This window comes from Cavia porcellus, unplaced genomic scaffold (assembly GCF_034190915.1).
Source record: "Cavia porcellus strain 051 isolate PalLab524CR breed Dunkin Hartley unplaced genomic scaffold, mCavPor4.1 scaffold_1, whole genome shotgun sequence".
Lineage (NCBI taxonomy): Eukaryota > Metazoa > Chordata > Mammalia > Rodentia > Caviidae > Cavia > Cavia porcellus.
The window spans coordinates 89,890,783-89,900,103 of record NW_026947484.1 but is presented as its reverse complement, the minus strand read 5'-3'; the positions used below and the strand labels follow the sequence as shown (position 1 = coordinate 89,900,103).

At 39.5% G+C, this 9,321-nt stretch overlaps 1 protein-coding gene across 10 annotated transcripts in view; it reads left to right on the top strand.

Annotated features, from left to right (window-relative positions):
- Positions 1-2,667: 2,667 nt before the first annotated feature.
- Positions 2,668-9,321, top strand: part of Frem1 (FRAS1 related extracellular matrix 1) — a 146,762-nt gene continuing 140,108 nt past the window's right edge. For all 10 annotated transcript variants that reach the window (XR_010048293.1, XM_063251355.1, XM_003472257.4 and 7 more), the window contains exon 1: positions 2,668-3,196. The gene's annotated coding sequence lies outside the window, so the exon portion shown is untranslated. The remainder of the gene's footprint in view (positions 3,197-9,321) is intronic.

Here is a 9,321-nt window from a genome sequence, read left to right as displayed (position 1 = left end):
AAAAAATCTTAGTGAACTGTCCTTCAGACAAAGGACTTCTGTCTAGAACAGGTAAAGAATTAAAAAAATCAGACCCCCAAAATTCAAAGACCCAATCCAAAAATGGGCATCTGAGATGAATACACAGCTCTCAGATGAAGAAATACAAATGGCAAATAAATACATGAAAAAAATGTTCAGCATCATTAGTCATTAGAGAAATGCAAATTAAAACCACATTGAGATTCCGTCTCACTCCAGAAAGAATGGCCAGCATCAAGACAACTACCAGCAACAAATGCTGGAGAGGCTGTAGGGAGAAAGGAACCCTTCTGAACTGTTAGTGGGAGTGTAGCCTGGTGCAATCACTGTGGAGATCAGTCTGGAGATTTCTCAGAAAGCTGGATTGGAAGCCCCATTTGACCCAGCCATTCCACTTCTGAGCATGTTCCCAGAAGAACTGAAAACATCATACCGCAGTTGTATATGTGCACCCATGTTTATAGCAACACAATTTGTAATAGCCAGATGTTGGAAACAACCTGTGTCCTTCAACTGAGGAATGGATAAAAAAGATGTCATACTTTTATACAGTGGAGTACTACTCAGCTATAAAGAATGATCACAATTGAGATATTTATAAATAAATGGATGCAAATGGAGACCATACTCATAAGTGAAATAAATCAAACTCACATGTATAAATACCATGTAGTTTCCCTAGTGTAAGAAATGGTAAGAGTACATAAGATTTTATGATAATCATGGTTCCCTGTTATATTGCTTTGAAGTCTTATAATATTTTCATTCATTGGTTGGAATGGTTTTACTCTTTTTTTTATTTTATTATGTGTGATGGTATAAACAACTACTTTGAAGAAAACAAGACATTATTGCAGCCATTGCTGATTTAATCACATCATACTTTTAAGTCCTACCATGCTTTTCTTCTGTTTCCATTGGTCCTACCACGTTGTGTCTTATTTGATTTAATATGTGTGATAGCATAAACAAATCTTTTAAGGAAAATGAGATTATAGTAGCCATTGTTCATTATAGGTTATTTGGTTTTGAATGTCCTGTAATACTTTCATTCTCTTGAATGGTTTTATACTATTTTGTTATGTGTAATACTGTTCTGTGTGAAGATATGTTCAACTATTTCAAAAAAAAGAGACATTAGGGTAGTTACTGTTAATATCCAGTTGTCTTGTTTTGAAGTGCTGTGTTACTTGCATTGTTTTGTTCTGATTTGCTTTGTTCTGTTCTCTTTTGTTTTATTGTCTTTAAGATAAAATAAAATAAAATTCAGTTTGGAAAAAAATAGTCTCGTGCTGTGTTTCTTATCTGGTATTATCATGGCTTTATTTCATGGCCTTTAGAGATTAACACATGACTTGTGTTATGTTTTTAATAGTATTTGTTTATTTACAAAAGGTTTGATAATTCTTTAAGTTTTACTCACTTATTTTTAGAGCAATTGGAATGAATGTTAAGACTCTTGAAGATTTTTAAATCCTTAGTGATTTTGAGAAAGTTTTTACCTTCTTTGCCAAAGTATCTGTCCATGAAGTATGTTTTTTGACATAAAAATTTTTTTCTCTCCTTTTACATTTTTTTTTTGTTTGTTTTTTTCCTTTTTATCGGTACCAGGGATCGAACTCACGACTGCCTGCTTGCAAGGCAGGCACTTATGCCGCTGAGCTAAATCCCCAGCTCCCTCCTTTTACATTTTTAGTTTATTTTTTTCCTCACTCCCTCCCACCTTTCCTCCCTCTGCTTTCTTTGTCATATAGTTTTTTTTCCCCTTCTTTTTCATTTTCCTGTTTCCCTCATTGCTTCTGAGACAGGGGTGTGGCGTGCGGTCTTGTTAGGGAAAAGCAGGGTCCTGGCTGAATTGCACGTGCAGTGTCCTCTGTTTTGGTGTCTGAGTTAGACTAGCCACAAGCCTCCAATATAACCTCCCCCAAAGTAGAAAGATATTCCAATTTATTATGGCTACCCTAAAAGTTAGGCAGATGGTGTGCCATGATTTTTTTTTTCTGGTAGAGATGAAACACAGAGAAGCATTTTATTAAGCAGTCAAGACAAGACTTTCACTCACACACTGAAAAGAGCAGCTACATGCACCCCTGTTGAAGGGCCAGTTCTTGACTCATTGCATAGTTAATGAGTGTGATCATGAACTATATGCAAATAAGATCTGAATAATGGGTTTTTTTGTGGAGTTGTGAAAAGAACCAGACACATAAAAAGCTTTATAAATGAAGACCTAAGGTGGTATTTAAAAGAAGCATTCTAGAATCTAGACTGCTCTGTTTTTTCCTTAAAATGCCATATGGGAAGGTAAAAGGGGCCAATCCCTCTTCCCCATTTGACATCTCCTCTGAATTTGAGTATAAACTTTTTAGGGTGGGGATTTGTTTGAAGGGAAGAAATGCAGTCAAAAATTGTATTGGAGGAGTCCCTGCAAGTTTGGATGTGGGTGTCTGGGTAGATAGCACGTGTGAGCAAACACACACGTGTGTGTGTGTGTCGGTGTGTATGCATTCCTGTGAATGTATTTTCCTGTATGTGACTGTGTTTAGTGTGTGTGAGCATCCGTGTGTGTGTGTGTGTGTGTGTGTGTGTGTGTGTGTGTGTGTTGCCAGTGGGAGAGGCTGTTTCCGCTCAGCCAGTGACAGAGCAGTTAGAACATCACTAATAGTGAGAAAGGAAGCTGGGAAGAGGCTAGGAAGAGAAACAACCGTCCTGTTAACAAAAGCACTGTCCTGTCCCTGCGGACCGACCAGTAGAAGGGAAGGGCAAGCAGTGGCTCTCAGCCAGGGAGCTTGGGCTCCCTGCAAACAGTTGCAGGCATCCCGATCATGTCGTTCTTACGAGGATTCCTTAAGCTTGGCGCTCGGGAAGTTTTCAAAGCCACAGCAGCAGCCTTGGAGCAGAGCAGCAAATGGAGTGCAGTGTGTATGTGAACTTATGTCTAGGTTTTTTTTTTTTTTTTCCTGATAGGTGGGTTAATGGATTTTTAGTACAAAGAGAACTCAAACTCAGCTGACCTGAAAGACTGGAATTTCAGCTCTCTTCCTTCCCTGGGATATTTTTCCTCCCCCTTCCTCTCTAAGCCCTTTAAACCAGATTACTGGGTCAGTGACTCTTATTCAGCTCGCCAGTGCCAAGGTTTCCAGCTTGTTTGGCTTGGAAAAGAAAACCACTACCTGTAAGTATCTGCTTTATGTGATTCCTCTTCTCCTGTGAGTGTTCTATGAGCTGAATGCCAGGCAGGCTGTTTGCTTGGCGCATTATTGTGGAGTAACAATGCAAAAAGTTCACAGAGGCAGTTTGCAAAAGTTTAATTTTTGTGTTAACTCAGAAGGTGAGCAGTATTACTGTTAACCAACCAGACATCAAAACCAGAATTTCTTATTTCTCTTTCGAATATATTTCCAGTGACACGAAGTTAGAGTGTTTTCTCAGCTAAGAGAAATGGCAAAGGAAAGATATGGAAAAAATAACAGAACAGATAATTCCTTTATGAGCCTAGAAATTTAGAAATGATTTGTAGATCCTTTTGTTTTAATTTAGTTATAAGTGGATACATTCTTTAAAAGCACGGTTTCTACATTTTAGGAGTGAGATGATGGGGAGGCAAAGAAATCACTCTGTTGGGAAGTTTTTGTCTAATTTTTAGTTTCCCCTCATTAGTGAGGTCTGACCTAAAGTCTCGGGAGCTTTAGTAAAATCATTTCTTTCAGTTTGGTCACTAAAATCCTTTTCAAGAGACTTAATTTTAGTTTCTGTGTTTTGTTTAGTTTTACTGATGTGTTCAGTCTCGTGTGAATAACAAAGCTTAAAAAGAGCATTTTCAGGGACTGGCTGGTGTTTCTAGGCTGGAAATCTTGCTGGAGACGTTACCCTCGTCATTGAGCTGCTCTTCAGGTTTCTGCTCTGGATAATGATTGTCCTTCTGTGCTCTAGTTAACGAGAATTGCATCCCAGCCCCACCACCCTTCCTGCCTGCTGTGTAACTCTGGGAAAATGCTAACCACCGTCGCTTCTTTTCTCCACCAGGAATTCTCAAAATTTGAAGTGGGTAAGAACATCCCGAGGGCTTGGTGAAAAAGCAGATACCAGACCCCTCGACTAAAGGACTGTAGACCTGAGGTGGGGCCAGGAATCTGAACCGGTGAATCTGATGTGGGCGGCACCGCACTTCAACATTACTCTACATTATCTTTGGCAGTTAAATTCTTGTCAAGTATTTAGTTAACACCAAACCTGGAATCTAAATAATAAGCCTGACCTTGAGTTGATGTTAAACGGTTTACAGGCAACATGGTTTTGCATTCTTGGCTTCCAAACCAGGATTTTTTTTTTAACAACCTCATTGTTTTTCTTTGCTTTTTTGTGGCCCAACTCTGCCTTCCTAGTCCCATGAGTGAGAAAAAATATTGGGTGCAGGTACCTAGGTGCCCTGTTATCTTCCTGTCAGGTGTTGGCTGTTCACCTATTCTCCCTCTCCATGGCTAAGCAACGTTTGCTCTAGTCAACTTAAACCCAGGGATGGTCCACTGAATTATCAGTTTTCTGGGAATGCTTTGATCCCAGGGCTAGAGTAACTGAATTCTTGGAATAGGTCAGGAGAAATCTTATCCCTAGAAACTCAGTTTATATTGGGCCAACAGGGATTGAAGGAACATGGAATGAAGAAACAGAAATGGTTTACCCATCACTTTGAAAGTCCTCCTTGAACAAAATCTGAAAGCCAGACTCTGCTGCTATCCCATCCCTGCATTTTATGGCATTTAGTAGTTCCAGAAAAAATAAAATGCGAAGTGGATTTTAAAAGCATTTCCTTGCTTCTTTCTCCTTGCTACCAGAATTTGGGGGTACCTGCTACATGCCAGGCTCAGTGTTGGTTTCTAAGGGTTTCTAAATGAACAACATGAATGGTACAGACATTTGCAGTTTTAGCTGTTGCCAACCAATCTAGGATGAACCACTTAATTAACTGTACTTCCTCTGTCAGTAAAAGGAGCTGGGTTAAATGACTTTGGGTATCATTCTAGCTCTGATATCCTGCAGTGGTCTTTTAAAAGCAGGCAGGGACATAGAATCTTTTTAGTATTTGCTTTGGGTGCAGATAGGCCCAAAGACTTAGTTTACTACTTTATTTTAAAAATTTAAGTTATATCTGTTAAATTTTCTGCCTCTCACCAAGAGCCAAGACCACCCATTTACTGAACAGATGAATGTCACTTTTTCAGCATAGGCAGCCTCTGTCTCCCGGGATCCTGTAACCCCTCAGAAAGGTTGTTTCTCTAGGCCAGGTCACTGGGGAGGGCAGCACTTTATCTTGTCTGGATCTGATGTTGCTGCCTCTTGGAGAGCTGGGTGGTCTGACCGAGCTTGTTGGTTTCCACAGTGCACAGCCTGCAACCTGACCCTTTCATTCAAATCACTACACAGCTTTTGTGTAACCAGGTGAGAGGCTCAAATAGAGGCCTTTGAGGGGCTGGGAAACACAAAAAGCTAACAAAAAACTCACTCCCTAATGAAATCTTGTCTGCATTGCATTTTGTCTGTGAAGTGGCTTCTATTTGGGCATTGAGAGATGAAAGATCTGTGTGCTTTTCTGACAAATGTAGCCGCAAGCTGTCCTAAAATGTCATGTTTGGGTGGGAAACTATTGGTCAGAGGACAAGAAAGGGATCTTGCAAAGTCAAGATTTTTTTTTTCCCTGTGCTGGGGATTGAATCCAGGGCCTTGCACAGAGGAGGCAAGTGCTTCTCTGTGGCGTCATGGCACCAGCCCTAGATGAAGGTTTTAAGTTGGTATTTTAAATTGAATGTTCCTCAACCTTCATTGTTAAGTTTTTACAAGAGAAGACAAAAATAGTTTTTATTTTCACCCTCATCCTTCCCTATTTTTATGGGTTTGATGCTATTTGGAAACGTGTATTAAAAGATGATGCTCAAAATACTCCTTTCGTGTGTCACCCAAAAGCTGCTAAGGTTATATGTCACTTTTCACTCTAAACTTCGTTCTTGCAACTTTCCTATCTGGTTTCATAGAGACAGGGGCTGATAACTACTCTAAGGCTCAGCAAGAGGCCTTCCACTGGGTGTTCTAACTCTCTGGGACCCATCTCTGCGTTCCATCAGGTGTCATCAGCTGCTCAGTGCTTACAAACACTCCCTGCATGCCTCTCTTAAAATAAGTGAGCCATATCTTTGTCTCATGAGCTTAAGCTCTATACCATGGTATCTTCTTTCCAAGGCTTCAATATTTGGTTAGCGAAAAAAAAAAAATTAGTTTTTGTGAATTATAGAACAAAAATCATTATAAACTTGGAACATTTCAGAAAGGATAGAAGTCTCTAGATGAAGATATATCCAAATATTTTAAAGTTTTGGGGTATTTACTGTCAAAACCCTCTCATAGCCTGAATTTGTCTTCCCTACTTAAAAGTGACCCTACCACTTAGAAAGACAACACAGCAACAATATAACAGCAATACTTTAATTCTGTTTTATGTAAACTTTTTGCTCTGTAAAATGGTAGGAAGTTTCCTCCTGTTTCTCTATAACATGGTAGGAAGGTTCCATTTCATTTAATAAACATTAGTGATTATTTTGAAACTAAATCATAGTATTGATACAAGATCCTGACTGATAAATCAGAGAGGTATAGTAGAAAAAAAAAAAAAAGAATGGCCTTTAAATACTTTTCGAGTAAGTACTAACCCTGGACTTTGGTTCTATAACATAACAAGTTTGCTAGCTTCCTTGGAAGTAAAACGAGGGTATTAATATTTACTGGGTGTTTGCTCATGGTGAAATGTGTATAAGCACTCAATAAATAATTCTTTTGGAGAAGACAAATATAGGGCAGAAGTTGGAAAGAAGGAAACACACCGCAAGTTTCCTAATTTATAGGTGAAAAGTAAAAAAGAAACATAATACATTTCCTTCTCAGTCCTATTTCTTGGTTATAGCCGATCTCAGTACTTCTCACCTTTCCTCGGCCTCAAGCTCTGATCAGCAGCCTTGTTCTCACTTGATTCTTTCCCATAGTTTGAGTTGCCTGAAACAGACCCATGAACTTACAACTGTTAAGGTGACTCCGTGTGGAGAGCCAAGGGCAGTGTGCAAATCCTTCTGCCCTCATTTCTTCTTGATTCTCAGGATTTAAGACTTTTATATTTCTTTCAGGTAAATACATAAAGGGATGGGTCTTTTTTGCCTTCAGATTTTATTCCATGTGTCAAGAGACTCAACTGGAAGGGGAAATGTTTGTTTGAGAACTTGAACCCTGAAGTTGAACCATAGTGAGCCTGTGTACGGTCACCAAGTGGAAAAACTGCTATTCAAACACACAGCTTGTTCTATCTCTCCCACCATTTTTTCGTTACAAATCTGATGTTTGCTTTGGGTTCAGGCACTCAACTGATACCTTCTGGGCTTCTCTGTGCAAGACTCAATGATCAACCCTAGAGACACTTGGATGACCAGAATAATCATGATTTTTATCTTTAAGGAACATATACACTGGGGGGGGGGGATGTAGCTTTAAAAAAAGCTACAATAAATAATAAAATGCCTGCAAATGTGCAGCATTGCAGAATTCTATGTAGGCAGATAAAACTGTGGTGGGAGGTTGAGCCATGAAAGGCAGGGATAGAATTTAGCCAGGCAAATGGGATGGCTGGCGGTGTGGGAAAAGTCTACTCACCACCAATGGCACAGCACAGCTTACGAAGGTTACAAAGCCTCAGAAGCTGGCATGGGCAGTGCACAGTGTGAAAGGAAGGCTGATGTCTGGCTTGACGAACACATCCAAGGCCAGGAGGGCAGCAGGGCAAGGACATTTTGGAATAGTGGGAGGGGACAACCAAGCAGGGAAATCCAGCTTATAGTTAAAAGGGGTCCCTGAAAGCACATAGTCTGCATTCCTCCCCTAAACAAAAAGCCCTGCCCTGTGTTTTTACCCCTAGGCAGCACCTAGGGAATATTTTCTTTCTGGAAATAAGTTGAAATTTCGACTCTTTCTTCTTGATTCAGTACTCTGGAACCGTAGGCTAAAGTCACTCCTTCTTCAGGTACCTGATTTCAGTCCTTTCCTCTTTCTCTGTCTCTCTGTCTCTCTCCTTACATAAAATGCTGCCAAAACAGATCTGCTTTTTCTCCTATACATATGCAGTTAATTTTTGGAAATACAGAGTTACACAGTTTTGCTTATTAAAAGCTAATGTATTGGCTTCTGTCCACCATTCCAGCCTCAGTTATCAAGGCTGTGGATCTCGACTGTGCCCTCAGTGCTAGCAGAACACCTCTTGGATTTGTGTGATCTGTCAATTGAATTGCCTTATCTATTGTATTTTTTAAGGGATTTATAAGTAAATGTTGAGTCAGAGGAAGTAGAAAAAGAGCTATGAGGTACACCTTTAGTTGTTTCTCTTATGAGTGTATCAGAAAATATCTCCCTCCCCGTCCCCAGCCAGTAGACTTCAGTTTCTTAGTTGCCCAGGTAATAGTTCCTGTCCCAGTTCCGGTTGTTTCTGTCTCTTAGAAATGGTTGGTCACTGTGATGTATAGTTGGTCACTATGATGCTTTTTGCATAATCCAGTCTCCAATTGACAAGCCATTTTGCCTCTGTACTTCCTGCTTGCTTATTCCATGTAAACCCTGGACCACCAGAGATCAGAGCATGATACTCTGGGAATGATACTGATCAGTACCTGTTGAAGTATGTAAATCTGCCTCCAAATCTTGGGTGTCATTTTGGTGTTTCTCTTTGCTGTTACAAGACAAATGCTGTTCCCCCGCCCTTTCTTTTTAAAAAACAAACTAGTCGCACTGTTTCTACAAACCATAGTCTTAGAAATGTCCAAATTCTGATGAGAACTCAAAACATACCAATGTGTTCTTATTGACAAGAATACTAAAGTCATGGTTATTGTTTTTTTTTTTTCACTTTTTGATCCACATGTTGAATGTGACAGACAGTTTTGTCCTTTTGCCCTCAAAACACATAAGCAAATCAGTGCTGCCAGAGAGGGTGTAGCAAATGCTCTGCAAATAAAAATGATCTTTTGCAGTGACAGGAAGGAAATTTTTCCGAATGAGATGAACAACTCACAGGTCATCCTGAAGACAGGATTTCCCATGGCCTTAAGTAGGAAGAATTTCAGTAAAGGCTGAAACAAAACAGTCCTTTTAATTATAAATTCATGGTCATTTAAAGTACTATGATATAATGACTAGTTCCCTAACAGTAAATAACCCATTTCAAATTATAAACCTAATTGTCATTTTTCTTGCATTCATCACTTTTCATTATTT